Source organism: Anabrus simplex, chromosome 7 (assembly GCF_040414725.1).
Source record: "Anabrus simplex isolate iqAnaSimp1 chromosome 7, ASM4041472v1, whole genome shotgun sequence".
Classification (NCBI taxonomy): domain Eukaryota; kingdom Metazoa; phylum Arthropoda; class Insecta; order Orthoptera; family Tettigoniidae; genus Anabrus; species Anabrus simplex.
This window is the reverse complement of record NC_090271.1, coordinates 96338626-96350857: the sequence shown is the minus strand read 5'-3', so window position 1 is coordinate 96350857 and position 12232 is coordinate 96338626.

Sequence of the window (12232 nt, the reverse complement as noted above, 5' to 3'; positions counted from 1 at the left end):
GTACAGGCACACAGTCGTTAGGATTTTACTTATATAGATAAATAAGGAATCTGCTCCACGTACAACACCTTTTGGTCTATGTCTGCTGGACTTACCCTGCAAAACCGACCATTCATGATATCTCCCTTATTAATCTTTCTGTCGAGAAAATACACATGAAAAAAGTTTTAGAAATGGATTTCCAACAAATTTGGTCGATTTCCAGTCAGGTTGGTCATGTACTGTATATATTGTGGAAGAGTAAATTCACCATTTCGATTCCCTATATACTGCCAGTCCATTCCAGGAACAGGAAATGTTATTGACCTTTAAAATCTACCTTTGGAAAGGTGAATGCTAAATATAAAGTTTGGTTCAAATATCTTCAATAGTTTTCAAGTTGTAAGAAATACACTCAACACGCGCCCGTTCTTAAGTTAAGTCCGGTTAATGATATCTCCCTTATAAATCCTCTTACCGAAATGATGCACATGAGAAAAAGTTTTAAAAATTAATTTCCATTAAGGCAGGTAGATTTCTATTAAGTTTGGTTGTGTACATTTTGTGGGAGTGCAAAATCACGGTTTCGGTTTCGTATAAACGCCCCAGTCATTTCATGGATTTAGAAACAGTATTTGCCCTGAAACCTACCCAAGGACAGGTGGATTCTAAATATGAATTTTGGTGGAAATATATTCAGTAGTTTCCAAATTATAGACAAATAGACAAACAAAAACAGACACCAAAGCTAAAAGTATGAAGATGGTTATTATTACACCTGAAACGGATAACTGTACAGAAATGTCACCAAAATAGTCAATGTACAGACACACTCTAGAAGTGCAGATCTTTATTTCGAGAGTTACTGCTTTGAAACTCTGCGACATATCTGCAAACGGACCTCAACATCAGACAACTCTTTCAGTGTTCTACATGGTTGGTCCCATGACATCTTCTCGTATCTCCTATATTTATGAGTTAGATTGAGTTAGAATCATTGGGTGTGAAATTTTGTAGTTTTCGCATACTACTTTATATTTGTGATACTCATGTGACAGATAGAATCATAAAACTTGGCTATCACATTGACACTGGTCATGCCAATGTGCGTGCCGAATGTCATGATTCTATCTTTCCTATAAGTGTGCCAAATTAATGTTAACATATACGTGTGAAAGTACAAAATTAACTTGAAATCGAGAAATACAGCTCTATTTAACGTATAAGGAATAGAAATACGAGAAAAAGTCATAGGACCAAAGTTGCAGATCTCTCCAAAATGAAAGGCGATTGTGCTTTCTGATTTGTGATAAGACTTACAGATTAGCCACCAATTATCCCGAAACGAAGGTATGCACCGTCGTTAAAATTGCATCCATATTTCGATATTTTCCGGGGCCGAAAGTTATACATTTGCATAGCTTAGAATATTTCCTCAAAGGAAAGAGTGTCAAGCTTTCGGGATTAGCACTCGCATACATACGGTCTAATTAAGGAAGAAAATAATTCAGTAAAGAAAGTTGAAATTAATAGAAAATGGATTAAAACTGAGGACAGCCGGATGACGACAAGTATGTAAATACCAAGTGAATGTATTGGAAAATCAAATGCCCCTCAATAAAATATGCTGGTGTGAGTTATGGATATAAGAAAGAGGTAACAGAGGAGAAATTTAGGCTCAGGCATTCTTAGGTCAACATATAAGATTACTAATGGTGTTATTACTTAAGCTATTCGAGGACGGTTATAAACTCCAACGATATTCCGCCAATATCCCGCAGAATGGCCGATTGACGCCCTCTCTTGCCTTCTACCCAAGGAACAACCATGAATTTAAAGGTATGATGAGGAAAATGGCAATACGTTACTTCCCTGCTGGCATGCAGTCAGAGACGTTGCCATGGCAACCTGTACGTTCGTTGTCGGTCTGTCGGTCACACACGCAGACCATGATACCCGCAGAAAATAGTAAATTTCTCCGTCATTTGAATAGTAAGGTAAATTATGAACATAACGAATGTTGTTTATAATGAAGAGACGTTTCACATACGGTCCACGGAGTTTACAGGAAATCAATAGTATAAGAGAAAATGGAGGAAAACCGTTCTGGTTTTCCTATAAATCTCCGTCTAATCAAAGATTTAAAAATGAAATGCATATAGAAACCTTCCTCCGTTACAGGCTAAAGCGTATAATTTTGCAAAATTTCTGTTTTCTTGTTCGTCTGGCAGATTATGCCGCAATGTGGATTTTGGGCGAGGAGGGTTAAAATTAGGACTTTCAGGAAACTAAACCAAAAAATGATGCAGATGGTTATTATTACTACCCCTTAAACGCGTAGCTGTGCGAACATTTCGCCAAAATAGTCAATGTACAGGCACACAGTCGTTAGGATCTTACTTATATAGATAAATAAGGAATCTGCTCCACGTACAACACCTTTTGGTCTATGTCTGCCGTGATGGTGGAACAAACAAACAAACAGACAAACAGACACGAAAAGCAAAAACCACCGATTCGGTCTTGAGTTGACCTAAAACGGATAAATATCTGAAAAATTGGCAAAACAAACGAAATTACAGACAGTGGACCCCCTACAACTTTATTTATAAGATTTTATGATAATGTGCTGTGGGTCAGTATTCCTCTTACGATATTATCAAATAGCTTTTTTCGCAGGCAGAACGACGATTTTTCAATGTAGTTTCATACACATATTTTTTCATATATATAATGATTTTTGAATTGATGAATAAAATAATTCAACAATTTATAAATAAAAACAACACTTATTATTTATTTAAATGTAATGATGAAACGTTCCCGTAAGTCATTAACTTTTAAACCAGTATAAAAAGAAAGAAATGTAACATTGTTTACATGTCCATTCCATGCTTCAATGTCTTCGTCAATGAAGATGTTTAAGTTTCAGAAACAAAAGGTGAGTGTAATTGAAATAAGTTACTTCATTTGAACTGGTTGCGGAAGATTGTATTCTAAGCAAATATCTTCGAAATCTTACTTCTATCTTCAATAGTATAGGAGAGAAAAAATCACAATACTTCAGCCAATGTTTTTGGGAAGTCAATAGGCACTGGATTACTCTCTGCTACACAGAACGTCAACAGAGCTGTAATTTTTCCAGGCTAGCCCCCCCCCCCATGGCTATGCAATGTAGGTCACTGTGTCTTTAGGTCAGTGCAGTGCAACATGCAGACGAACTCTGCGTACAGGCAAAAATAAACTACCCTCTCGAGATTTTGGCGTCACATACCCTCTGAGTCTAATCCAGCAGATCTTCCAACGACATCTGGTGGAATGGACCTCGTTGGTTATCAAGAGAACCATTTGCATGTCCCAATGAGAATATTGTTACACCGTATAATATTCCCGAACAAAGGATCCTTATAACACTTACAGTAATGACTTATGAAGATGAAATCATCAGGAAATTCTCTTCTTTACAGAAACTTGTAAATGGGTACTTCTCCCGATTTATATAAAATTCACAGAAGGGTCCATCTCACCATAAATTTGATAAACTGCCGAGGTACTGAACGTAGCCTTAAAAAGTGCATAAAATTAATTCAATATTCAAATTATGCGAAGGAGCTAACCGAACTGACCAAAACCAATGATATAAGCTGTGCAAGTACCATAAGAAACCTGAACCCTCTTCTCGATGACTTAGGCCTCATTCGTGTGGGAGGAGGAATATCTAACTCGTTACTTCCCTATGAAAAAAAATTATCGGCTCATCATTATCTTACTAAAATGATAATAATGACTGAACATAAACGGCTGATAACTTCTGATATCATCACTACGTCAGAGCTATTGGATACCATCAATGCGACGGGTAGACAGAAATCCCTCCATACGTGCCTCGTTTTTCAGAAAGTACGAGCTGCAGCAGCACAGTTTGCCTAAGGAACGAGTTACACCATCTCGTTCCCTTACTAATGTGGGTTTGGAGTATGCTGGCCCTTTCTTAACGAAACTAGGCAACAAATGCAGAAAGATGACCCAAAAGTCATCTTATATTATACTCGTTTTCTGCTTAGCAACAAAGGCTCTCCATCACGAAGTGGTGTCACATCTTACTAAGAGTGCCTTCCTTGCTGCCCTGCGTCGCTTCATTGCTCTAGTATACACGGTGACAACTTCGTTAGAGCCAATAAACAGATTAATCATTTTGTCAAGATCAAGTTCAAAGGGAAGAGCTTATAAACGCCACTTCCTCGCTTGGATTAAAGTGACATTTCATTCCTCCATCTGCTCCTCATTTTGGAGGTATATGGGAGGCAGCTGTAAAATCATTGAAATACAATCTCATAAAAGTGATGAGTTCCAGTCTCCTCACTTTTGAAGAACTTACTACGCTTATGAGTCAAATTGAAGCGTGTTTAAATTCTAGGCCCTTAATAAAAACCAATGATGACTCCTCAGGTCCTCCTTACCTCACGCCTGCACATTTCCCGATTGGTGAAACACATCCTTCATCCTTACCTGAATATGACGTCACTTCTTTTCCGATCAATAGATGTTCACGATGGCAACATGTTCAACAATTGAACCAAAATTTCTTGAGAAGGTTGCCGAGGAAATATTTGAACACATTGAGGAACGTGGCAGCTGGACGAAACAAATCGCTACGTATGTCCTGGTGATATTGTACATATTAAGGAAGACAACTTGCCATCTCTTCAATAGAGATATGGTGTGATAACAGTTCATTCTAGTGATGACGGCTTGGTACGAGTTGCATCAGTAAGATCGAATTATGTTCTGTTCAAGAGATATATTCATAAATTGTGTCCTTCCAGTTGAAAGTAATGCACAGTGAATTGCTGACGTCAACCTTTCACTTTCTATTTGAGTCTTATTTATTGGTTGATGTCCAAAACTACGGTGGGCGATCGGTTCTCCATGACTGATAAATCTTCGATTGGTTTATTTTGCTCATTAAAATATCAACTGTTATTTGAAAGGCCCGACAGCTTTTGGTAGGCGGTATGTCCACACTTCCTTTCATGTGTGTAAATTTCCTTTATTTTTAACTATGATGAATCCAATATTGGCTCTTTTGCATTATATAAAAAGAAACAAAGGAGCATAAGATAAATACTAGGTATGGTCAAGTATAATTCATTACAAATACGAGGCGACCTCATTATTACGCCATTCATGCGGGATTTACGCCGTTTCTGTCGCACAAGAAACTTACTCCTACAACGGCAGTGGATGCAACATTATCGAACTACAGCCCAAGCCACAGGAAAGATACTTGCCCTTCTGCAACGATACTTTGGAAATCGCCAAATTTCTCGTGGAAATCCATTACCAAACCCTTCCAGCTGCTTGCATCTCATGGCCCTAGATACGTTCATATGGGACATGTTGAAAAAATTACTTTTCAACACATATGGCCCACCTACTAGGGATGGGTTCTATGTCCCTGTTTCGGCACACTGTGCCGTTGCACAGTTATGTTCTGTTGTTCCGGATCATCACCGATTGTCAATTCCATCGGAACATTGTCAAGCGAGACCGAAACAGTGTCTTGCTGTCCCGGCAATGGCGCCACCATGCACTGCCCTTCGCCTACTAGCTGACTGTGTGCCACCACGTGTTCTGTCTTTTGTCGTATCCTCCTTGATCTGTGAGTCCCGCTGCGCCGGCCACTGACCTTCGGTACATGCGAATCACTTAATATGTTCTGTTTGTTTTTCAACTGCCCTGTAAGAGTGTTTTCACTGAAGCTTAGTAACACACTGCATACCGTAAATAAGACGGAAAACTTCGCAGAAGATCACATCGGAGTTCTGTTTTTGAGTTTGTAAACACATCTATTGTCGGTGTAATTGTAACAGGTATATTTCAGAATGAATAAAAACTTTCTTATCCTAAAAGCAACATTTAAACATGACTGTTTTTTGGTGTGTATTTCAGAGTTCAGACTGCTTTTTCACGTGCCGTGAAATTTTATCCTGGCCCTAATTATTCACAACACAGGCCGATACATTTCACTTGGTGAAATTATCCTTGGAATAGTTACTTTTAAGCACCTGTAACTTACTGTCGTTGTAACCGTGATATGTGTATTTCATATTAACTGCAAAATTTAAACCTAAAAGCAGCCTTTAAACGTGACTATTTGGCGCGAATTTCAGTGTTCCGACTCTTAGTTCACGTTCTGTGCAGCTGTTCGCTGGCCGTAACTACACACAGCACGTCCGGTATCGGCACTTTCCCGCTGACGCGCAGCATGCCATGTTGTCTCACGAAGTTTTCTCTTCCACGCAGTTACAGTTCCGCGTGCCGTGTACCGTGTGCCGGTACAGTGTACCGAAACACTCCACCTCAAGCTCCTACTGTTTCGGAACAGCTGACTATTCCAGGCTGCCCAGCCCTACCATCTGTAAGTATTCCCGAATTACGTGAAAAGATAACACCATAGTTTGTGTCTTTACTTTGTTCATCTACTGTACATGTTCGAAAATCTTCAGGAACGTTATGAACAATATGTTGCAGGTGATGATTCACGTTTTGAAATCATACTGTACCGGTGAATTTAAATAACATTTCAGTACTGATTGTTTTGCCACATACTATACATCCAGCTTTATGTTTCACTCCACTTTATTCAGAAAACATTTTACAAAACCTAGTTAATATGGTAGGGAATTAGACAAAGCTGTTCAACGTCTTTCAGTATGGAGTTTAATTGAAGTTTGTTGAGGTGTGAGTGACGTATGTTTTCAAGGTTGTTTGAAGATGAATATTCTTGTACATTACTTGATGTCTTCGTCAACAACCGCGGTAAAAGTACATGCACCTTTTGCATCTGAAATCAACAGTGAATGAATTAAAATTTTAAGTAGAGGTTAAGTAGAGGTTTCCAAACTTGTACCCCTCACTTATGACAGAGTTAAATATACCCCTCCCCACAACGTTTCTTATAGATAGATATAAAAATAAGAGTTCTTGGCTAATTATTAAGGCAGTTTTAATTCATTAAAGGACGTTCTTTTGAATACACGTCGTATATAATACAATTCGTACTATTAAATATATTTTATAAGATATGGCAAGAAATACAAAGGGCACTAGGAACGTTTTGCAATATGCAAAAACGGTTGACTGGACACCCCTGTTATGGTGAGGGATGAAAAGGGGTAAAAACCGGTCTAGAAGACAGCAAGGCGCGACCTTCACACCAGTTGTTACCAAGCAGTGGGACTGAAAGCAAGTTAAGATATCAGTGTGGTCTAAAGGTGAATATCGCGCAATTATCCGCTACAATTTTGCTCGTGGATGAACCGTTGACCAGTGCCTGGAGGAAATGACTTCTGTGCTGGGAAAAGACTGTCCACATCGGACAACAATTTTCCGCTAGTACAAAGAGTTCAAAAGAGGGGAAATTTTGGGGTTGAAGACGATCCTCGTTCTGGGCGACCGTCTGAATCAGTGACTGAGGAAAACATTGAAGCTGTGAGGAAAATGTTGCAGTAAGAGAGGCGGTTGACATATCGACAGGTAGAAAGAGACCCTCCACATCCCTGCACCAGCTATTCATTCAATTCTACATGACCATCTCCATGTTAGAAAGGTTTGTTCCCTTTGGGGGCCCCATTCACTTTCAGAAGAACAAAGGGCACATCGAGTGAAATGGTGCCGAATAATGCTAAAACAGTTTAAAAATGGGACTTCGCGAAACGTCATAGCATCGTTACAGGTGACAAAACTTGGCTTTACTATTACGATGTCCCAACAAAATCCCAGAACAAGATGTTGCTGTTTGTAGATGAGGGTACTCCTGTGACTGTGCCAAAGTCAAGGTCATTGAAGAAAAGGATGATTGCAGTATTCTTCACTAAACGGGGCATCGTGACTCGGGTTGTGCTATAAACACAAAGGACAGTTACTGCGAAGTGGTACAGTGAGACTTGTCTGCCTCTGGTCATCCAGGCTCTCAAGCAGCTCCGTCAAAAGTCACGGCTCAATACTTAGCTCTTGCATCACAATAATGCTCCAGCACATCGTGCTAATGTACAATGGATTTTCTTGTCAGATCAGGGTTGATTGTGCTTGATCACCCTCCATACAATCCTGATCTTGCCCCATGTGACTTCGCACTCTTGCCAGAAGTGAAGATAAAACCGAAAGGGCGGCGTTTTGCATCCGACGAGGAGCTTCTGGCACCATGGGATCAAGAGTGTGAAAATGTGACCGAAGAAAAGCGGCAGAGTTGGTTCAGTGACTGGTTTCGACGTATGGAGAAGTGCATTGAGTGTGCTGGTAATTATTTTGAAAAAGTCTAAAGCGTTCACTCACATTGCAAAACTTTCCTAGTTCCCGTTGTATATGGAATTTATGTCTATATCAAGTGTTATGCAATGATAATAAAAGAACAGAGCATTCCATTTTTACATGAATGATTCATAAAACGCTAGATTTTAGCCTCAGTATCAGAATAATAACTACAGTAAGATTGAATGATGTTTAATACCGGTAATTCTAAAATTCAGAGATTACGAGTCTGCATGAGGTGACACATTTTCTAACATGTGGTAGTCCCCGTGAAACTCAAGCTAGGTTATGGCTCCAGATTTTGCTTACTTTTCTACAGTACTAATCATTTTTAAGTAAACCATGAATGAAAAGCCGCTCTTGCATAGAAACTGTATCCGACAGGGGCATGGACCAACGACTAGAGGATAAGAAATTATATTTCGTTGTCTGTGGAGGAAATTCACGGGGTTTTGGGAAACTGCGTCCTTCAAGCATATGCTGGAAGTGTTCGAGAGCAGAATAGGCAGAAAGAAGTTCCCTGTCGTATGTTTAATAGTTATTCTGTGTAGTGGTGAGCTTTCTTAAGAAAAAAGCCAAAGTTTTAAGGTATCAGCTTTGATCGGATGAAGTGATGCATCAACAGCGATGTCTGAAGCGTCAACCATTAAGACTAGAGGTAGTGTAAATTTGAGGATGGATGAGCCAATAGTGCTGCATCTACTAAGTTGTTTTAATGATCAAAAGTTTGTTGAAGAGTTTCCGCCCATTCAACTTTTCTGTTGTCAGTTTTCTTGCTATTGTGAAGTAATTCCAAAAATACTTGCTTTTGGGTTGGATCTTGGAGTGCTCTTCGATAAAAATTGATGGGATCAAGGAACCGTCGTAAATCTTTGATTGTAGTTGTAATGGGTTGTCGATTATGGTTTGTACTATGTCTGATAGTGATCGGATGCACTTTTCAGATATTAAGTATCCCCGAAAGTATCCCCTGCTATTAGGAAATTCCATGAAAACTGCGCCTTAGTCCGAGATCAAATGATAGAAGGCATTCTCCGTAAGTGTTGATGCATGCGCCATTAACAGCATCCCCGAGGTTATCTGAAGAAAGATTTGTTTAAATGAATTCTAATGTTGAACTCGTTCAGTCGTTGTAAAGGTAAATTGATATGTTTGGACGATCTTGTTCGTTGCCTGATGTATCGAAAATACCGTCAGTAGACAACGTCCCTTGGAATTGTGTCAATATATTGTTGAAAAGTTTGAGCAGCGTTCCGTAGGCCAAAAGGGAGACGTAGAAATTTGAACAGTTCGAATGGTGTTATGGCAACTGTCTTGTGTACATCATCTGGGTGTAGAGGAATGTGGTGGTAATTTACATGGTAAATTTTAGAAAAACATCCTTGCCATCTACTTGATTGTTGAAGGCTTTTAGTTTAGGGGTTGGATGTCTGTCAGGTTTCGTTATGTTATTTAGAGATCGACAGTTACTGCAAGGCCTCCATGAACCATCTTAGAAACTAAATTGAGGGGAATTGACCAGCAGCTCTTGGATTGTTGACAAATTTCCGTATTGATCATTTGCTGAAATTCTGCTTTAACTGTCCTTAATTTGTCTGGGGGTATCCTTAGTACCCTTTCTGTTACAGAATAACCTTTAGTGATAATTGTGTGACTGACAGTTGCAGATGAATGAATGTTCGCCTGGAGTAAGTTAGGAAACTTTCTTACAATCTCGGTGTATTTCTGGTCAGGTGGCATAACGTGGACTGTTGCTATGCTTAGTAACTTAATTAGAGTGCCTGCTGTTGCTGCTGATGGTAATGAAACAATGAGCTCTCTGTTCTTCATATTTACTAAGAGATTATAATAGTGGATGAAATCAGCACCAATAATAGGTGATTGTATACCTGCTATTATGAAATTCTATGAAAAACTGCGAATTAGTCCGAGATCAAATGATAGAAGGCATTCTCCGTAAGTGTTGATGCATGCGCCATTAACAGCATAGAGCTTTCGACCGGTTCTTTCATTGCGATATGGAGCTGAAGTTGGAAGTAAAGATATATCGGCACCTCTGTCAACTAAATATATGTACCTGTTAGATCTGTCGTTGAAGAAAAGACGGCGAGAAATTACTTTCTCCTCACCTGCCGTCACCAGTGTGGGGCACTTTAATTTGACTAGAATTAGAAGACAAGAAACCATTCATATGTTCTCTGAATCACAGTTTAAAGGTTAATTCCTGAAAACAATGTTTATTCGAAAACTCCCGGTAAACGCACGATCTATATTAGCTACTAGCAGATATGATTTAGACACACTAGGAACCATGCCTGACAAAAATGTAGAATTATCATCACCTGGTTCTAACATTTTCGCTTAAAGCTCCCAACCTCAATCATAAGATCCTTCTTACTCATCGTTCAACCTCTAAGTCGATCGTGTTTCGCGACTAGAAGTGCAGATGGCTGAGTCAACACAGGTTATTAATGAAGTAAAACATTGCCAAAACCTTCTTCAGGAGATAGTTCAATTTCATCACGAAATCATCGGCGATCGCCCCACACCAAGTCACCGTTGAAGACAACTGGTCGTTTCAATCCCAACGAATCTTTGTGCTAGAACCAATTTTATTATTGCCGTAAAGCAAAGAAATGCCAGTTGGCCTTGTGGTTTTTAAACCCTGTTTATTTTCAATAATCTTGTTACATAGAACAATGACAAATGCAGGTCTACAAACTGAAATTCTTCTCGGGCCTCTTCTTGGCAGTTTTAGATACATTTACAAAAGCAATAAATAATAACTGGCAGTACGAAGAAGAACAGAATTCGTAATAGTGAATCATAATTTACAATTTATGATGTACAGTATCTTACTGTGATTATATTTTATCAATGTCCTCTTCTGTTTCAGTTTGTTAAGTTATGTAAAACATTTTATATTACAGCACAAGCATTAGCCTTGAACATAGTCCCCTAGATACATCTTCCGCTTTGGCATGTCAGGGATTTCGAAACATAATCATTGACATCAGACCAGAGTCCGATCTCAGTCCGGGGAACTGTAGGTTTTATCACGCAATGACGTAACTACTGTATCTAAAAGTAGCACCATAGTATTGTGCAATTGTGATGGTTGAAGGATGAATGTTGGTCGAATCAGCCATTCGGTTACGATGTACGTCTTGGAGATGTTGATGATATTACATAAGAGTAGTTTAAAGTTGTTCCATAACAGGCGGATGCTGTCACGTTTTGCAGGTCTATGAAGATTTATGTCACTATGCTTCCCACACTTACTGCAGATGTCCGTCTCTTTCATAAGAATTTGGAGTAATTTGTTGGAATAAGGTCACGGGTTACCTTGAACCAACCTCCTTTTGCGGGTTCTGGCAGGGCACGATGATGGTTATTCCTCCATACTCTGTTCAAGTTGACCATCAATACCATTTTCGTTATTCTTGGTGATAAAAGCTGTCGAAATAACATACGATCATACATCTTTTTAGTGGTAACATTCGCGGACCGAACTATGCCATGTGGCATGTAACTCATCTCGACTCGTAAGTGCCGTATACGAGAAGCCTGGTGGGGAAGGTCATAATAGTCTGGCGGGTTTGCACACTCTTGTGGACTGCACCACCTATTCAAGAAAAATTCATATTTAGGGTCACCGAATCCTTGAAGAAGTCCAAGATTACGTTTTAAGAACAGAGACGTTGCTTCCATCGAAACATTTACAGTGTTAGGTCTAGTCCCCCTTGGGATTTCCGGAGCTTCAGCGTTGTTCTTGAAGGACGTAACAGGGAACCTCGCCAAATATACCATTAAGTAGCAGAGGCTATTCAAGTCCTTGTCTGTTTTGGGATGGGAAAGATCTGGCTCAGAAACCAGATTTTACTCAAGCAATACACATTTACATATTTGATCCTTTGTTCTAGCGGAAACGACCGGTATT